Source organism: Geotrypetes seraphini, chromosome 3 (genome assembly GCF_902459505.1).
Source record: "Geotrypetes seraphini chromosome 3, aGeoSer1.1, whole genome shotgun sequence".
Lineage (NCBI taxonomy): Eukaryota > Metazoa > Chordata > Amphibia > Gymnophiona > Dermophiidae > Geotrypetes > Geotrypetes seraphini.
Genome location: NC_047086.1, coordinates 218,261,164 through 218,281,279, shown reverse-complemented (window position 1 = coordinate 218,281,279; position 20,116 = coordinate 218,261,164). Strand labels below are relative to the sequence as shown.

General features: G+C 52.4%; 1 protein-coding gene across 3 annotated transcripts in view; it reads left to right on the top strand.

The window, feature by feature from the left end:
- Positions 1-20,116, top strand: part of SPATS2 (spermatogenesis associated serine rich 2) — a 139,897-nt gene that overhangs the window by 114,603 nt on the left and 5,178 nt on the right. The window lies entirely within an intron of this gene.

Sequence of the window (20,116 nt, the reverse complement as noted above, 5' to 3'; positions counted from 1 at the left end):
CGGAACACGCAAATAGGATTGCGCATGCGCGAGTTAGCCTTTTATTATATAGGATTGTGGTTAAAAATTCTTAAATACCCGATCTACCCAAGTTTCACCTTCAGGCTGCATCTGGGGTAATACATCACTGACTGATATCAAACATGAATATGGATAAGATTTAAATCAGAACAACTTGTAAAAATTCTTAAAACATTAAAAATGTATTTATCATCAATGATTCCAATATCATATTCTCCCTAAAACCTATTACTTTTTATGTATGTGCATAATAATTAATCACTTTTATAAACATTTGTATGACTATAATTAAATCAATATAAATCTACAGTATATATTAAATACATATATACATATAGTAATAAGTTGAGGATGGTAAAAATTGTACCATAATGATCAAATAAAGAGTAAATAAGTAAATAAAAATAATGTTTTAGTATTAATACTGTATACTTAAATTAAAGTTGATTTCAACAGAAAAAAAAAAAATTAATGGCCACATCATGGTTTCAGTTCACACACTGGAGAAGCTGGAAGCAAATCCACTTAAAACAAATAAGAGTACCTTGTATTACTTGTTTCTGCATTTAACATTATTCCAAAGTGCAAGTACATACCATGGTTTATATCCATTTTTTAAACAAATTGTCTAGATCCTATATCATAACAGTAAATGTTATTAAACCCCTAGTCCATATTATAAACTTTTTAACATATATACATAGTAGATAGATTATCACTATAATATAGATAGAATAATATAGATATAGATATGCATAAATTCACATGAAATGATTAAAAATAAAACACATATAAACACCCAGTGCAGTAGGAATGGTATGCTGAACCGTAGAGTTATCCATGCCTGCTCGTGAGCATTCTGCAGAAAATGTCAATCACAACTTTTCAGCTCCTCCTCCTCCTCCCTGATCTCTGCTTCCCTCTTCAGTTCTTCCTTCTGTAGGTGAGCATGAAGGTGGCGTTCTGATCTGCTCCCTTTATTTCTTTATTTTTGTGGTCTTTTTTGGTTGTTCACACATTTTATGTTGCTCTAGAACCAGCTATGCCTGCTTGGAGAGGAGCAGACTCTGTCTGCTGCTGGCAGGTGCATTCAGCAGGCTGGCAGGTGCAGCCAGCCTGCTGAATATTTGTGGAGCTCAAGGTTCAGCATTTGCTAGCTTCCTTGACTTGGTCAGCAGTTTTGAGCACAGACTGTTAGGAATCAATAGCATCCTTTGGGTCACTCATTGTGCCGGCTGCCGTTTTGCAACCCCCCCCCCTTCTCTTTTTGGTGGTCACTATGGCCTGTTGGAGTGAAGGTTCAGTCTAACTGATGTCCGACTGGCAGCCTGAAGATCTCGGCATTACAGCTGACTGGTAACTTAAGGTAGAAAATCTCCAGTTCCAACTACTCTTTCAAGGAGCTAAGGCAGACTGCAGCACCTTTTCCCCTGCACTTGGTCTGAGTACAGGCGTGACAGCCTCTGGGGAAAATCGGAAGGGGGTGTGTGAGGTGCTCTGAAAAACTGTATTATCCCAGGACAAGCAGGCAGCATATTCTCACATGTGGGTGACGTCATCCACGGAGCCCCGACGCGGACAGCTTTTCAAGCAAACTTGATTGAAGATTTCAAGTTTGCTAGTGCTGCACCACGCATGTGTGTGCCTTCCTGATCCACTAGAGGGCGCATACCCACCTCATGGTCCTCAGTTCTTAGTTTTCCGCGGAGCCAGAAAGCCCTGTCTCTCTTCTCTCCGTTCTTCTATGTGCCTTTCTAGCACCGCGGCTTCTTTATTTTGTTAGGGAGTCGCTGTGCGTTGTTACTTGATCGTGTATTTCTTTGTTTTAAAAAAAAAAAAAAAAAATGTTTAAAACGGTCTTTTTATTGTGTTTCTACCGGCAGGCCCTCCTTGGGCCTCAGCCATGCGGCTAGGCCTCATTGGCTGTAGCTGTATTTCTGCTTCCCTGGCCTCTCTCGGCTCACCTCGTGTGAGCAGGATGGCCGGGACCCTTGTTCCTTCGTTGGAATCGGACTGAGTAGCTTCGATCCCTGGTAAGTCTTCTTTCTTCCTTTTCTTTTTTAGCGGCATTACCTCGGTAATGACATCGGCTGAATCTCAGGCATTCCAGGCACCTTCAACGCGTGCCTCCTCCCATGGGAATACTCTTCACGAGGTTGCCCTTATGGAGCGCACTGCTGCACCTTTCTTACCAGTTCATTGGTACGGTGCTGACTTCGGAACCTCGATGTGCCTCGACGTCGGCTGGAGCTTCGTGCCTCGACGTCGACTGGAGCTTCGTGCCTCGACATCGACGAGGGCTTCTTGCCTCGACGTCGACGAGGGCTTCGTGCCTCGACCTCGACGGAGGCTTCGTGCCTAGACGTCGACGAGGGCTTCGTACCTCGACGGAGGCTTCGTGCCTCGACCTCGACGGAGGCTTTGTACCTCGATGTCGACTGAGGCTTCGTGCCTCGACCTCGACTGGGGCTTCGTGCCTCGCCCTCGAATGAGGCTTCGTGACTCGACGGTGACTGAGGCTTCGTGCCTCGCCCTCGACTGAGGCTTCGTGCCTCGACCTCGACTGAGGCTTCGTGCCTCGACCTCGACTGAGGCTTTGTACCTCGAAGTCGACTGAGGCTTCGTACCTCGACGTCGACTGAGGCTTCGTGCCTCGCCCTCGACTGAGGCTTCGTGCCTCGACCTCGACTGAGGCTTCGTGCCTCGACGTCGACTGAGGCTTCGTGTCTCGACGTCGACTGGGGCTTCGTGCCTGGACGTCGACTGAGGCTTTGTGCCTCGACGTCGACTGAGGCTTCATGCCTCGGCGTCCACTGAGGCTTCGTGCCTCGACCTTGACTGCGGTTTCGTGCCTCGACGTCGACTGAGGCTTCATGCCTCGGCGTCCACTGAGGCTTCGTGCCTCGACCTTGACTGCGGCTTCGTGCCTCGACGTCGACCGAGGCTTCGTGCCTCGACCTCGACTGGGGCTTCGTGCCTCGCCCTCGAATGAGGCTTCGTGCCTCGACGTCGACTGAGGCTTCGTGCCTCGACGTCGACTGAGGCTTCGTGCCTCGACGTCGCCTGGGGCTTCGTGCTTCGGCGTCGAATGGGGCTTTGTGCCTAGGCGTCAACTGAGGCTTCGTGCCTCGACCTTGACTGAGCCTTCCTGCCTCGACGTCGCCTGAGGCTTCGTGCCTCGACGTCGACGGGGGCATCGAGTGCAGTCGTGCCCGCCTCTGCGAGACCTTCAATGCATGCCTCCTTCCATGGGAATACTCATGTCGAGGTTGCCCTTATGGAGCGCACTGCTGCACCTTTCTTACCAGTTCGTTGGTACGGTGCTGATTTCTGACCCTCGATGTGCCTCGACGTCGGCGGGAGCTTCGTGCCGCGACGTCGACTGGAGCTTCGTGCCTCGAAGTCGACGGAGGCTTCATGCCTCGATGTCGAATGAGGTTTCGTGCCTCGACGTCGACCGGGCTTCGTGCCTCGACGTCGACTGGGGCTTGGTGCCTCGCCGTCGTGTGGGGCTTGGTGCCTCGCCGCCGCCTGAGGCTTCGTTTCTTGACGTCGTTGGAGCTTTGTGCCCTGACGTCGACTGGGGCTTTGTGCCTCGCCGTCGACTGCAGCTGCCTTGACGTCGGCTTCGGCTTGGTGCCTCCCCGCCGCCTGGGGCCTTGCGCCTCGATGTAGAATGCGGCTGGGTGCCTCGATTGATTTCTGCCTCAATGTCGACTGGGGCTGCAGGTCTCGATGTCGGCGGAGGTTGGGTGTCTTCGGTGTCGGCGGCGGCCGTGTGCTCCGCATCTCTTGACGCTTGTGCTCGACGTCGCCTGAGGCTTGCGCCTCGACTGAGGCTGGGGGCCTCATCGTCGGCTGGAGCTCTGTGCCTCGTCGTTGCCGAGGCTTCGCACCGTCGACGGGGGCGTGTGACTTGACGTCGCTTGGGGCTTTGTGCCCTTTGGGGGGCTATGGCCTTGTGTTTCGAAGTCGACGGTGGCTTAGTGCAGCAACGTCGCTGTTACCGCAGCAGCGGCTGGTTTTGGGCCACGGTGTCGACTCCGGGGTTGCACCTGGGCATCTCCAGCTCCGGTTCGAGAGGGCTCAGCCTCTCTCCCTGCTCCGGCTCTATTGCTCCCGCCATGCGGCCTCTCGCTTGGCGCCGAGGGTGGCTGAGGTTCCGAGCCTCCAGGCGCGTCTCGCCGCTTTTACGTGCGTGAGTTCTGCGCTTATTGAGGCCTCCCTTGCGGTGTCCACTAACCGCCTCTCAGCTTGCGACAGGTCCTTCGCCTATCGGGACGCCTTTGGCTTCATCCCGTCTGCCTTGGTGGTTTGGACTCCTTCTCTGGAGACCCTTCTTATGTTATCTCGGCCTCCTTCGCAGCAGCCGCAATAGCTGCTGCAGCGCCGGGTTTGGGGTTGGCCGCCGGCTTCGGCGAGTTCGGGCCGTCTTTTCGTCTATTCTCGCATTGCCTCCGGGCTGCTCTCCTTCTGGGGATTCCTCCACTCCCTTCGGGAGCGGTGTCTCCGTGCCTACGCACTGGGAGTATAGCCTCCCTTCTGTCGGTCGGGCATTCCCATCCTCCCATCTGCGTTTGGTCCTGGCCTTTCGTGCCCTGCACTTGTTCTAGTACGGGAGTGGGTCTATCTCAGCCAGCCCCAGTCTCGGGAGTCCGTAGGGGCGGACCTGGATCCTTGTCTCGGCCTCAGAGGAGGCCCTTGTTGGTTTATGCCGGAAGGTGGGCCTTCTGTCCTCGGTCCGCCTTCGGTCTTTTCTGCCTCTGCCTCGGCAGGTGGCCTGTCGGCGCTTGTGTCGGCTGGTGTCTCAGCGGTTTTTCGGCCTCGGCCGACCTGTTGCTGATCCTTTTGGGAGCAGGGGTTTTCCACGGTGGATGTCCCGTGGTTCGCCGGGTTTCATCTTCATGTTCCCCGCTGGACCCGAGCATCTTAGTGATGAAAGGATCGGGATCCTGCTTCCCAGCATATTGAGGTGTCGCCCACCTTGACACGCTTGTTTCGTTGGGGGGCCACCTCTTCGTTTTCCCGTCTGCCGATGGACTACTTGGCATTGGCGTAGGGGTGCATCTCGACGGCCTTCGGGTCCTTGGTCGGGTGCGGCCTGTCGCAGCCACATCAATCTGCTGGAACTCCAGGCCATTTGCAATACCGTGATCTGGTGCGTCCCGACTTCTCCTGGCTATGTATTCGGTGACCCAGCCAGGGTGTACAGGTCCCTTGTTTCCTAGCGGGGAAGCCTTTTGTCAATGGCAGTGGGTGTTACATCACTGCTTCTTCTTTGGGCAGTGTATTCCGGGGCGTGCTGCATTGTCTGGCGGACACGTTGAGTCGCCCTTTTCGGCCGCATGGATGGTTGCTCCATTCTCAGACTCTGCGGCATATGAATGTTCGGTGGGGAACCCAACAGGTAGTTCTGTTCACTTGAACCCTCACTCTCTGGTTGCCTCGAGATCGCTCGAGGATGTTCTACCGAGTTTGCATCGTGGTGGATGCTTCCTTCTCGATGGAATGGGCGGGTTCTATGCGTTTCCTCCCTGTACTCGGATTGTTTGTCTGCGCCATCAGGATCTTGATGGCTCCTCTGTGGCCCTGGCGGCCATGGTTCCTCCAGCGTATCGGGGAACTCAGCTTCTACCTATGTTCCCGTTCTCTGCTGTCTCAGTATTGCGGTTTCTGTTGCATTCCAATCTGCAGCTTGGTTCCTCGCAACGTGCCTCCCTCCTTCTGTTTCTCTCAGTCGGTGGGGAGGTTCTCGAGGCCTCTCGAAAGATCTCCACTCGGCAATGCTTTTTCCAGAGATGGTCCTGATTTGCTGTGTGGTGTGCTGAGCACCGCATGGATTCGCTCTCTGCCTCCTTGCCTTCAGTGCTGGATTATCTGTTGCACTGGCTCGGTCTGGTCTCAAATCTACATCTTTTCGAATCCATCTCTGTGCATTTGCTGCCTTTCATCGGCCGCTGAATGGGAAGCTGCTCTACGTCCATCCGACGGTTTCCCGCTTTATGAGGGATCTCTTCATTGTACATCCTCCGCTCAAAGCCCCTCTGGTGGTTTGGGATCTTTGTGTGTTCCTGGCTCAATTGGGATACCTCCATTTGATTCCATTGATGAAGCTCTTTTGGCTTACTTCACCTGGCAGGTGGTATTCCTGGTTGCTCTCACGTCTGCTCGCAGAGTCAGTGAGCTGCAAGCTCTGGTTGCGGACCCGTCTTTTCCTGTATTTCATCGGGACGCGGTGGTCCTGCGTGCTCCACCCCAGTTCTTGTTCAGGGTGATTTCGGCCTTTCCTTTCAATCTTTCTATTATTCTTTCCGTCTTTTTTCCGAAGCCCCACTCGCCTCCGGGCGAGGTGGCGCTTCGCACACTTGACTGTAAGAGGGCGTTGGCTTTTTGTCTTCAACGCTCGTCAGTCTCCTTGGACGGTTCCTCTTTTCTTTTTGGTCCTTCGCCCTCATTGGTCGGGACGCTCGGTTTTCAAGCGCACCTTGTCCAACTGGTTCGCTGCTTGTTTTTCCTTTTCATATGCTCAGGCTGGTCTCGTACTGTAGGGTCGAGTCACAGGACATAGAGCCCGAGTGATGGCGGCTTCGGTAGCTTTCCTCAGGTCGACGCCTGTTGGGGAGTTTGGCAAGGCTGCCACTTGGTCTTCGGTTCATCCTTTCACCTTCCACTACTGCCTGGATACTCTGTCCAGGAGCGACGGCCGGTTGGCCAGTCGGTTTTGCATAATCTGTTTTCTTGGATTGCCAACTTCCCTCCGTCCCTTTTTGGTTAGCTTGGAGGTCACCCACATGTGAGAATATGCTGCCTGCTTGTCCTGGGATAAAGCACAGTTACTTACCGTAACAGGTGTTATCCAGGGACAGCAGGCAGATATTCTCACAACCCGCCTGCCTCCCCGAGGTTGGCTTCTTTGCTAGCTATCTGAACTGAGGACCATGAGGTGGGTATGCGCCCTCTAGTGGATCAGGAAGGCACACACATGCGTGGTGCAGCACTAGCAAACTTGAAATCTTCAATCAAGTTTGCTTGAAAAGCTGTCCGCGTCGGGGCTCCGTGGATGACGTCACCCACATGTGAGAATATCTGCCTGCTGTCCCTGGATAACACCTGTTACGGTAAGTAACTGTGCTTTTTGAATGCTTCTATAAATAGAGCTTTGTTCCCCCCCCCCCTCCCCACCTCCAACTAAAATCCTGTTTTTAGTGAATTTTGGTCAGTCCTGAAGAGTTTTAAAGCCGTTTTGTGGTGCCAGAACACTGTAGCAGTGGCCATCTTGAATTTCCCAATTTTTTCCTGTTTCTTAAAACACCTTATTTTGCTTCAAAATCGATATGGATTGTTGTCCTCAGACCCTAGTACCCCTATATAATGCCAGAGAATGGCCACTAGGATGGTATCGGGACTTAAAGATATCCCATATGAAGAGCGGCTGACCAGACTGCACTTATATTCTCTCGAGGAGTGCAGAGAAAGGGGAGACATGTTAGAAACATTCAAATACATCTCGGGCCGCATTGAAGTGGAGGAAGAAATCTTTTCTCTTAAGGGTCCCACGGCAACAAGAGGATATTCGCTAAAACTTAAGGGGGGAAGATTTCATGGTGACACCAGGAAATACTTCTTCACCGAAAGGGTGATTGATTGATGGAATGGTCTTCCACGCCAAGTGGTCGAGGCCAGTAGCATGCTCGACTTCAAGAGGCGTTGGGACAAACAGGTGGGGTCGCTACAGAGTTATGCTTAAAGGATGAATTCTCAGGGAGGGAGGGTTCTTGAGTGGGCAGACTTGTTGGGTCACCAGCCCTTTTCTACCGTCATATTCTATGTTATTTGCACTGGATGGGCAGCTGAAGAGTGTCTGTACACCACGTGTTGCATGACAAGGGAAGCAGGGGCTGTGGCTTCAGATTTAGCCCGTACACAGACCTCTAGGGCTGGAGAAAGGAAGATGATCCAGTTACTGTCCCAAAGCGAGGCTTCCCTGAAGGGTGACAGCCTCCCATTCAGAGGAGAAAGAGTTATTGGCTATAGATCAGGAAGAAGATCCTTCCGTCTGCTGACTTTTTAGGACCTTGACCCTAATGGAGATTATTACTGGGTCACTCTGAGAACTGAAAATAGACCCTCTGGAAACCCCATCTTCATAGTGTTCTCTTCTGAACAGGGTCCGAGCTCAACTCATATTTTTCCTATGGCACCCGGAAATGAGGGTCTTAATCACAGAGCCTTAGGAAACCCTGAAGGTTCAGAGTGTGGCTAAAACCATGGTTAAACTATATCTCATGGATCAGGAATTCCTGCAAATGTTTGCTATGCCAAAAGTGGACTCCCTTGTAACCCAGGTGACCAAACGCACTTCCCTACCCAGTGAGGGAGAAGTGATTTTAAAAGATCTGCAGGACCGCAGAGTGGATATAGTCTTCAAGAGGCAGTTTGAGGCTTTGACCTTACTCGTAGGGGTCAAAGCTGCAGCTGTGGCCTTCTTTGTGGCACATGCCTCACACTCTAAGAAACCAAAGACTGATGGACTCTGAGCCCCTGCCCTCAGCTTGTGCTGGCAAGAATAGACTGCATAGCAGATGCCCTCTATAACATTATCAGAGTCATGGGGAAAGTCTCAGCCTTTTCAATCGCCATCTTTCATATACTTTGGATCAGACAGTGGGTAGGTGATTCAACCTCTAAAGCGACTCTGAACAACTTTACTTTTAGAGGACAGATGCTGTTCGGCAAGGGCATAGATGTTCTCATGACCAGCATACAAGATCGCCGGTCCAAGTCATCAGACAGCAGATTCTGAGTGCCTAGAGACCAGAGCTAGGGGTCCTTTCATGACTCGTGGCACTCTCGTCAAAATTCCACAGGATCCTCCACTCGGCATCTTTCAAGATTGCAGAAAGAGAATGTCCAGGTTCAGGAGTAACTAGGGTTGAAGTTACCGCTCCACAGTACCAGCCAAAAAGCCACAATGACGCCAACTCTCACATCATAGAAACATGATGGCAGATAAAGGCCAAATGGCCCATCCAGTCTGCTTATCCGCAATAACCATTATCTCTTCCTCTTTTTGAGAGATCCTATGTGCCTTTCCCATGCTTTCTTGAATTCAGACTATTTTTCGTCTCTACCACCTCTTCCGGGAGACTGTTCCATGCATCTACCACCCTTTCTGTAAAAAAAGTATTTTCTTAGATTACTCCTGAGCCTATCACCTCTTAACTTTATCCTATATACCCTCTCATTTCAGAGCTTCCTTTCAAATGAAAAATACTCTACTCATGTGCATTTATACCATGTTTAAGAATTGGGCATCTCCTTTCCTTGTGCCTGTAGTACCATGTAAACTGGATTCCCTTTATAGAGTGCAATCTTGTCCTGGCTTTGACAAACCTCAACTACATCAATCTCTTCTGGTGGAGTCTGCTTTGAAAAAGTCATCTAGTTCCAGGACCTATACGAGTACTCCCGGCAGAGAGGGTTACACTCTGAACAAATGTAGACAACCCTGATGCTCAACTTCCTGATTTTTAACAAACTGCTCATGATTGCCAAGAGCCCTCCATGCGCCAAATAGTGTATGTCAACGCAAGAAAAACAATTTTCTCAGTTGTTTCACCAACGTTGTAGAATTCTCTTCCCATCAACCTCACAGGAAAGTTGCTCCCAAAGTTTAAATCAGGTCTCAAAACTTTTCTTTTCAGAGATGCTTTTGATACTTAGATTACGACACTCTCTTCTGAACTCCATTCTGTAAAATTCTCTCTCTTTCCCTTCTTTCTCTTTCCTGTTTTATCATCTTTCTTCTCTTCCTTTCCCTCCGCTCTTCTCATCTTCAATCTTCTGCCACTGATCCTCTCTGTTTGTCTCTTTCCGCCTCTCCTTTTATTTTATGATGTATCCGCTAATTGTTTTTGCCTCTTGTGTCGAGTATTTCTGTCCATTGTTTTAACGATCCCTGTACATCTTCCCTATTTTAGGCTCCTTTAGCGTTATATCGAATATAATAAAACTTGAAACTTCTGGAGACTCAAAAATTCATGACCAGGGCCATCTTTGATGCCTTTGACCTAACCTTCCGAGCATCAGCTTTATCTATTGCAATGCACAGGCAAGCATGGCTTTGTGTCTCTGATCTAGATCCCAACACACAAGACCACCTTGTGAATATCTGTTTTTTGGTGCTCAGAGCTCCCTTAGTCAAGGGTCCAGCTTTTCCTGTGTGCAGGAGAAGCAGACAGAGGTCTGTAGCTATCAGGCCAATTCCTCTGTGGTACCTGTTGGCTAGCCTGAAAAAACATTTTGGAGCTCAGTGTCTGTTCCCCTTGTAGTTTTACTCACCTACTGCGTCATAGGGGCTTGAGCACAGGCTGTCAGGGATTCATATGGGGCTCAGTGGGGTCCTGCAAGTTGCCGGCTATGTTTCGCCTCCACCTTTCTAGTACATGGGGGTTCAAAGTAGAGAATGACATGGTGGTTGTTGGTAACACACCGAAACGGTGACAAAAAAAAAAAGGTCACCGCAAGTACGGGGACAAGGTCACTCACCGCCTCGTGGAGCGGTGAATGGTCTTGTCTCCGCAGTTAGTGTGCGGCAGCCCCCTCTCTCCCGCCAGCCCCCTCTCTCCCGCCAGCCATCCAGCCTTGCATCTCCCTCCCTCCCTTACCTTCTCTTTGTGGCGATTTCTATAAGGCTATGTGCTGTATTGCAGCTGGAGCCTTGAAGTTGCGTCACGTGTGGTTGCTGGAAAAGTCTTCTCTGACGCAACTTCTTGTTTCCAGTTGTATCGGAGGAGACTTTTCCAGCAGCCAACGCAATGCGATTTCAAGGCTCCAGCTTCAATACAAGGCATAGCTTTATAGAAATTGCCACGAAGAGCAGGTAAGGGGAAGAGAGGGAGGGAGATGCTGGACCGCTTGAAGGATGCTGGGGGTGGGGGGATGGAGAGGAGAAGACACTAAAGCAGCCTGAAGGGAAATGGGGAAGAGAGAGTGGGGAGAAGATGCTGGGAAATGGGGAAGAGAGAGTGGGGAGAAGACGCTGGGAAATGGGGAAGAGAGAGTGGGGAGAAGATGCTAGGAAATGGGGAAGAGAGAGTAGGGAGAAGATGCTAGGAAATGGGGAAGAGAGAGTAGGGAGAAGATGCTGGGAAATGGGGAACAGAGAGTGGGGAGAAGACGCTGAAGGAAATGGGGATGACAGAGTGGGGAGAAGACTGAAGGGAATGGGGAAGAGAGAGTGGGGGGAGAAGAGGTTGGAAGGGAAGAAGACGGGTGCCAGACCAATTGGGGGGGGGCGAAGGGAGAGGCACAGTAACAGAGCAAATGGAAGGTGCAGAGAGAAGACAGACAGTGGATGAAAGGAATTGAATGAGAAGATGAGGGAAGCAGAAACCAAACAAAGGTAGAAAAAAAAATTTCTATTTATTTATTTATTTAGCTTTAGGATAAAGTAGTATATTAATTGTTTTTATAAAAATTTATAAACAAAGCCCTGCCAGCTGAACATCTTTCTCTAGTTCAGCAGCCAGAACTTTGATTTATAAGGAAGGAATAAGCTAAATATTGCAGTACTGAAGCTTGTATGGATGCTGTGGGGACGGGGATTGGGCGGGGACAGTGGTTGCGGGGACAGTGGGGATGGGGTGGGGACAGTGGTTGCGGAGACAGGGACAAATTTTTTCCCCTTGTCATTCTCTAATTCAAAGTTCAAACACCGGTCAGACTGGCAGCCAGAAGATTCGGTGCTGGAGGAGTGGTCCATTTGAGGCAATGGTTTCTTCTCTCTGATCCAGCTAACTTTATGCTGTCCACCGTGAAGGGGAATCCTCGTCGGCTTTGTTTGCTGGTGCCCAGGGATCCCCTTTGCGAGTGCCTCGCACACCGGTAGCTGACAGTGGGAAAGCCCGGGCTTCCCTCTACGCCCACACAGGGATTCCCCTGACCGCCGACAGTCAGGGAAATAAGGTTTCCCTTACCATCGATGCTGCTGGGGACTTCCTTACCACTGCTGCTGGCTTGCCTGCTTTAGCGGCTAGGACGATTCAGGCTTCTCAGCCGCTACAGACCTCAGGGGCATGTTTTTCAGTGGGCTTTACTCCGATTTTGGCAGGAAGAACCTCCATTTTGTCTGCAGCCTCGGGTGACCTTCCCCCTGTATTGGAGAGACAAAGGCAGATTTCTGCTGGATCCTCTGCTTTGGCAGTGAGTCCCATTGGGCCGCCAGGGGGTTTTTCCACTGATTTTGTTTTTGCTTTGTGTAAGGCTTATCTTCAGGTCCACTCCGGTTCTGCCTCCCTCAGTGCCGGTTTTGTCTCCATCTCCTCCTCTCTCATGGGGGAAGCTTCTGTTTGCCCTAGATCGGTAGCATGGAATGTTGCTACTCTTTGGGATTTGGCCACTTACTAGTGACCTGGATTAGCCACTGTGAGAACGACAAAGAAACAATAAACCCCAATGGTTCACCGCGGAGATCTCGCACCTCATTAAGGAGAAGAAAAAAGCGTTTCTCTCCTACAAGCGCACGGAGAAAAGAGAGGCAAAGGTAGAATATAGGACCAGGTCTACAGCGGTCAAAATGGCAGTTAGGGAGGCAAAACTTCGAGTGGAAGAAATTCTGGCAAAAACATTAAAAAGGGGGACAAAGCCTTCTTCAGGTATATTAGTGACAGAAAAAGGAACACAGGCGGGATAGTACTTCTTAGAAGACCGAACGGAAGTTATGTGGAAGCAGATTCCGATAAAGCCGAACTACTGAATGAATACTTCTGCTCAGTCTTCACCTGTGAGGCACCGGGACACGGTCTGCAGTTGAAGGCAACACAAAGCACAGAAGACCCGTTTCAGAATTTTGAGTTCACACCAGGTGAAGTTTACAGTGAACTGGCAAGACTCAAGGTGAACAAAGCCATGGGACCAGACAATTTGCACCCAAGAGTGCTCAGAGAATTGAGCGATGTCCTGGCGAAACCGTTGGCTGAGCTATTCAATCTCTCCCTAAGTAAGGGGAAAGTTCCCCTGAACTGGAAATTACCGTATTTTCACGCAAATAACGCGCACCCGTATAAAACGCGCACACAGGTATAGCGCGCAGAAATCACTATGATATGTACAAAAACTTTGGTATACCGCGCTCACGGGTATACCGCGCATGCTGCCCGACGCTCCTTTCGCCCGCCCTGACTTTCCGTGCGCTGTCCCGACTCTCCGTTCACCCCCCCTGACTTCCGTGCACTGTCCCCCCTTGAAGGTCTGTCCCCATCCTGAAAGCCTGATGCCCCCCCCGACGTCCGATACATCCCTCCCCCCCGAAGGACCGCCGACTCCCCAACAATATCGGGCCAGGAGGGAGCCCAAATCCTCCTGGCCACGGCGACCCCCTAACCCCACCCCGCACTACATTACGGGCAGGAGGGATCCCAGGCCCTCCTGCCCTCGACGCAAACCCCCCTCCCCCCAACGACCGCCCCCCCCCAAGAACCTCCGACCGCCCCCCAGCCGACCCGCGACCCCCCTGGCGACCCCCACGACCCCCCCACCCCCCTTCCCCGTACCTTTGGTAGTTGGGCCAGAAGGGAGCCCAAACCCTCCTGGCCACGGCGACCCCCTAACCCCACCCCGCACTACATTACGGGCAGGAGGGATCCCAGGCCCTCCTGCCCTCGACGCAAACCCCCCTCCCCCCCAACGACCGCCCCCCCCCAAGAACCTCCGACCGCCCCCCCAGCCGACCCGCGACCCCCCTGGCGACCCCCACGACCCCCCCACCCCCCTTCCCCGTACCTTTGGTAGTTGGCCGGACAGACGGGAGCCAAACCCGCCTGTCCGGCAGGCAGCCAACGAAGGAATGAGGCCGGATTGGCCCATCCATCCTAAAGCTCCGCCTACTGGTGGGGCCTAAGGCGCGTGGGCCAATCAGAATAGGCCCTGGAGCCTTAGGTCCCACCTGGGGGCGCGGCCTGAGGCACATGGGCCCAACCCGACCATGTGCCTCAGGCCGCGCCCCCAGGTGGGACCTAAGGCTCCAGGGCCTATTCTGATTGGCCCACGCGCCTTAGGCCCCACCAGTAGGCGGAGCTTTAGGATGGATGGGCCAATCCGGCCTCATTCCTTCGTTGGCTGCCTGCCGGACAGGCGGGTTTGGCTCCCGTCTGTCCGGCCAACTACCAAAGGTACGGGGAGGGGGGGTGGGGGGGTCGTGGGGGTCGCCAGGGGGATCGCGGGTCGGCTGGGGGGCGGTCGGAGGTTCTTGGGGGGGGCGGTCGTTGGGGGGGAGGGGGGTTTGCGGCGAGGGCAGGAGGGCCTGGGGTCCCTCCTGCCCGTAATGTAGTGCGGGGTGGGGTTAGGGGGTCGCCGTGGCCAGGAGGGTTTGGGCTCCCTTCTGGCCCGATATTGTCGGGAAGTCGGCGGTCCTTCGGGGTGGGGGTGCGAATGGTCCTGCCGGGGGGGGGGGGGGATGTATCGGACGTCGGGGAGTCGGCCGGGCAAGAGGGCTTGGGCTCCCTCTTGCTCCGATCGTGGATGCGGGTCGGGTGGGAGCGCGTGCGAGCGGTCGTTCGGGGTGGGGGTGCGAGTGGTCCTGCCGGGGGGGGGGATGTATCGGACGTCGGGGAGTCGGCCGGGCAAGAGGGCTTGGGCTCCCTCTTGCTCCGATCGTGGATGCGGGTCGGGTGGGAGCGCGTGCGAGCGGTCGTTCGGGGTGGGGGTGCGAGTGGTCCTGCCGGGGGGGGGGATGTATCGGACGTCGGGGAGTCGGCCGGGCAAGAGGGCTTGGGCTCCCTCTTGCTCCGATCGCGGGTGCGGGTGGGAGCGCGTGCGAGCGGTCGTTCGGGGTGGGGGTGCGAGCGGTCCTGCTGGGGGGGTGAATCGGGCGTCGGGCGGGGTGGGAACTATGTTTTAAAACTTTTGTATACCGCGCTCACGCATATAACGCGCGAGGGGTATGCGCGGTAGGTAAAAACGCGTATAACGCGCGCGTTATATGCGTGAAAATACGGTAGCTAATGTCGTTCCTCTGCAAAAAAAGGGTTGCAGGGCAGAGGCTGCGAATTATAGACCGGTGAGTCTCACATCAATAGTGTGCAAACTCATAGAAACACTAATTAAAAGCAAATTGGACACGATCTTGAATGAAGGGAATCTTCGGGATCCCAGTCAGCATGGATTCACCAAGGGTAGGTCCTGCCAATCCAATCTCATCAGCTTCTTTGACTGGGTAACAAGAAAGTTGGACTTGGGAGAGTCTTTGGACGTTGTGTACCTGGACTTCAGTAAAGCTTTTGACAGTGTCCCACACCGCAGGCTGCTAAGCAAGATGGAATCGATGGGGTTAGGAGAGACACTAACTGCATGGGTCAATGATTGGCTGAGTGGCAGACTTCATGGTGGTTAATGGTACCCTCTCTAAAACATCGGAGATGACCAGTGGAGTGCCGCAGGGCTCGGTCCTGGGTCCACTCCTTTTCAACATATTCATAGGGGATCTGACTCAAGAGCTTCAAGGTAAAATAACACTATTCGCCGATGACGCCAAACTATGTAATATAGTAAGTGAATGCAGTTTACAGAATTATATGGCGCAGGACCTGCTTACATTGGAAAGTTGGTCCTCAACCTGGCAGCTAGGCTTCAATGCTAAGAAATGTAAGGTCATGTACCTCGGAAGCGGAAATCCATGCAGGACGTACTTCTTGAACGGAGAAACTTTAACTAGGACTTCAGCAGAACGAGATTTAGGAGTAATCATCAGTGCAGACATGAAAACTGCCAATCAAGTGGAGAAGGCTTCATCTAAGGCAAGGCAGATATTGGGTTGTATCAATAGAAGTTTCGTCAGCCGAAAGCCTGAAGTCATAATGCCGTTGTACAGGGCCATGGTGAGACCTCATCTGGAGTACTGTGTGCAATTCTGGAGGCCACATTACAGTAAAGATGTGCGCAGAATTGAATCAATTCAGCGGACGCCACCAGGATGATCTCGGGGCTCAAGGGTCTCTCGTACGAAGAGAGACTGAACAAATTGCAGCTCTACACTCTCGAGGAACGTAGGGAGAGGGAAGACATGATCAAAACATTTAAGTACCTCACGGGACGTGTCGAAGTGGAAGATGATATTTTCTTTCTCAAGGGACCCTCGGCCAAAGAGGGCACCCGCTCAAACTCAGGGGCGGAAAATTTCATGGCGACACCAGAAAGTATTTCTTCACAGAGAGAGTGGTTGATCATTGGAACAAGCTTCCAGTGCAGGTGATCGAGGCAGACAGCTTGCCAGACTTTAAGAATAAATGGGATACCCATGTGGGACCCCTACGAGGGTCAAGATAAGAAAATTGGGTCATTAGGGCATAGACAGGGGGTGGGTAAGCAGAGTGGGCAGACTTGATGGGTGTAGCCTTCTGCCATCATCTTCTATGTTTCTATGTTTCATCTAGGTTTGATGAACTATTGGTCTGACCCAGTAAGGCTATTCTTTTGTTCTTATGTCCAAGCGGCCAAGGTTCTCTTGAGATGATGACTTTTTCAATGGGGAGCAGTTTTCTCTTGATGAGGACCTGGACCCTTTGGAAGACCTCCAGGATCCTCTTGGGGGGATGGAGGCTGCTGGCAGCAGTTTTTCAGTTCCGTCATGTGGTGAGGATACATCAGTGGTGCACATCTTTCAATGGGAAGAGCTGCAGGAACTTATTCTTTTTCTTGGTGTTGTATTTCAAGGAAGATGCGAAGGAGCCCCCACGTGTGGTGGACCCTCTGCTTTGGGGATCCGCTCAGCATCCCGCTCTTTTCCTATGCATCAGGATATTCGGGATAATGTGCTTGTGCAGTAGAAAGAGCTGGAGGTGCCCTTTCGTTTAGCGAACTCTATTGCTCACCTGTATCTCATCCCAGAGGGGGATAGGGATACCTTGAAGTCGCTGGTGGTGGACATGATGGTCTCGGCCATCGCAAAGCAGCATACGATACCTGTTGAGGGCAGCTCAGCCTTGAGGGTCTCTGAGGAGAGTAGGTTGGGAGTCCCTCCTTAAGCAGAATTTTGATGTCACTGCCCTTGCGGTCCAGGTGGCAATGCATGGTGGTCTGGTAGTTCGGGCTTGTTTTCAGTGGGCCGAGCGTGTCTTTGACCGTGAGTCTGATGACTGGTCTTTGGGGGAATCGGAAGAAGCCAAAATTGAGATGAAATTGAAATTCCTCTCTCTGATGCCATGTATGACCTTTTTCAGGCGTCGGCCAAGTCCATGGCTCTTGGGGTGGCCGCTTATCGTTCATGTGGCTCCAGGCTTGGTCAGTGGATGCAGCATCTAAGGCTAAGATGAAGAAATTTCCCTTTTGGTTATCTTACCCTGTCTTTCTGAAGACCCCGCCCGCCCACACGTGCTTGGGGGCGTTCGCATGATTTCCGCAGAGGCTGCTTCTTTTCCTGCCTCCGGGTCTCCCTGGGGCCGTTACTTTCAGCACATGCATTCCTTTCAGGAAGCCCGTCTGGGGGACATGATTCCTCCACCAGTTCCCCCTCCGTCCATCCCTCCCAATGACTCCTTGCCGGCGCCTCCCTTCATTCCAGTGGGTGCTTAGTTGCAAGACTTTTACCAGGGGTGGGCTGAGATCACAACGGATCCTGGAGGTGATTCAGGGTGGTTATGCTCTGGAGTTTTCCCGCTCCTTGCCAGATCACTTTCTCGCTTCTCTTTGTCAGGCAGCATGGAAGAAGTGGGCCTTTCGCCAGATGCTTTAAAGATTGCTAGATCTCAAAGCGGTAGTGCCCGTGCTTCCGCAGGAGTGTGGCACCGGCCGGTATTCAATTTACTTTATGATGCCCAAGAAAGAGGGGACTTTTTGGCCCATCTTGGATCTGAAGGGGCTCAACAGGGTTTTGCAAGTTCCATCTTTTCACAGGGAGACCCAGAGATCTGTCATTCTGGCAGTTCAACCGGTGTAATTTCTGACCTCTCTCGATCTGATGGAGGCCTACTTACATATTCTGATTCATGTCTCCCATCAGCGGTTCCTTTGCTTTACGATCTTGGAGCGGCACTTTCAGTTTTGTGCACTTCCTTTTGGTCGCCATGACTCTGTAGATGTTCACCAAGATTATGGTGGTTCTGGCGGTGGCCTTGCACAAGGAGGGCATTCTGGTTCACCCCCATCTGATTGACTGGTTGATCTGAGCAAAGTTTCTCAGGAGAGTTCCTGAGTTACAGCTCGGGTTGTGGAGTTCCTGCAGTCACTGGGATGGATAATCAACCTGTCCAAGAGCTGGTTGGCTCCGTCTCAGTGCCTGGAGTACCTTGGGGTTCATTTCGACACCAACTTGGGGAAGGTCTTCCTGTCAGAGGGCCCGAGTGGTCAAGTTGCAGTCGCAGATTCGTTTTCTGATGGCTTCCTGGTGTCCTCAGGCATAGGTTTTTCTCCAGATCTTGGGGTCAATGGCGGATTCCCTGGACATAGTGCAGTGGGCCCCGAGCTCACATGTGCCTGCTTCAGCGGTTGTTGCCCCAGATGCACTATTTAGACTCTCCCGTTCCTCTTAGGGGGTTAGTTCATTGCAGTCTCCGTTGGTGGCTACAGTCTTCCAATCTGGTGCAGGGAGTGAGTCTGGATCAACCCCAGTGGACAGTGCTTCTCACGGATGCCGTCTCCTCGGTTGGGGAGTTCAGTGTCTCGGTCACTCAGCTCAGGGCAGCTAGTCTACAGAGGAGGCGTCTTGGTCAATCAATGTTCAGGAGACCAGAGCCATCTGGCTGGCGTTAGAAACATAGAAAATGACGGCAGAAAAGAGCCACGGCCCATCTAGTCTGCCCACACTAATGACCCACCCCCTAACTTCCTCGATGAAGAGATCCCACATGCCAATCCCATCTTTTCTTAAAATCTGGCACGCTGCTGGCCTCAATTACCTGTAGTGCAAGATTATTCCAGCGATCAACCACCCTTTTGGTGAAGAAATATTTTCTGCTGTCGCCATGAAATTTCCCTCTCCTGATTTTCAATGGATGCCCTCTTGTTGCAGTGGGTCCTTTAAGAAAAAAGAGATCTTCCACCTCGATACGGCCCGTGACATATTTGAACGTCTCTATCATGTCTCCCCTCTCTCTGCGTTCCTCGAATGAGTATAGCTGCAACTTACCCAGCCGTTCCTCATACAGGAGATCCTTGAGTCCTGAGACCATCCTGGTGGCCATTCGCTGAACCGACTCAACTCTCAGTATGTCTTTTTGATAATGTGGCCTCCAGAATTGTACACAATATTCCAGAAGGGGTCTCACCATGGATCTGTACAACAGCATTATGACCTCGGGCTTATGGCTGACGAAGCTTCTACGGATACAACCCATGATTTGTCTGGCCTTGGATGAAGCTTTCTCCACTTGATTGGCAGTCTTCATGTCTTTGCTAATGATCACCCCCAAGTCACGTTCTGCTACAGTCCTTGCTAGGATCTCATCATTTAGGGTGTAAGTCCTGCATGGATTTTTGCAGCCAAGGTGTATGACCTTGCATTTTTTGGCATTGAAACTTAGTTGCAAAGTCTTTGACCAATGCTCCAGCAGGAGTAGGTCCTGCGTCATACTGTCGGGCATTGAGCTTTTCTCAGGCACTGTGCTTTTGTCTATTGTGCTTTTGCCTACTATGTTGCATAGATTGGCGTCATCGGCGGGTTGGGCCCATGTGCCTCAGGCCCCGCCGCCAGGAGGGACCTAAGGCTCCCGGGCCTATTCTGATTGGCCCAGGTGCCTTAGGCCCCACCAGTAGGCGGAGCTTTGGGACGGATGGGCCAATCCGGCCTCATTCCGTTGTTGGCTGCCTGCCGGACAGGCGGGTTTGGCTCCCGTCTGTCCGGCCAACTACACAAAGGTAGGGGGGTGGGGGGTGTCGTGGGGGTCGGCCAGGGGGGTCGCGGGTCGGCTGGGGGGGCGGTCGGAGGTTTTTGGGGGGGGGGCGGTCGTTGGGGGGAGGGAGGTTTGCGTCGAGGGCAGGAGGGCCTGGGATCCCTCCTGCCCGTAATGTAGTGCGGGGTGGGGGTAGGGGGTCGCTGTGGCCAGGAGGGTTTGGGCTCCCTCCTGGCCCGATATTGTCGGGGAGTTGGGGAGTCGGCGGGGCA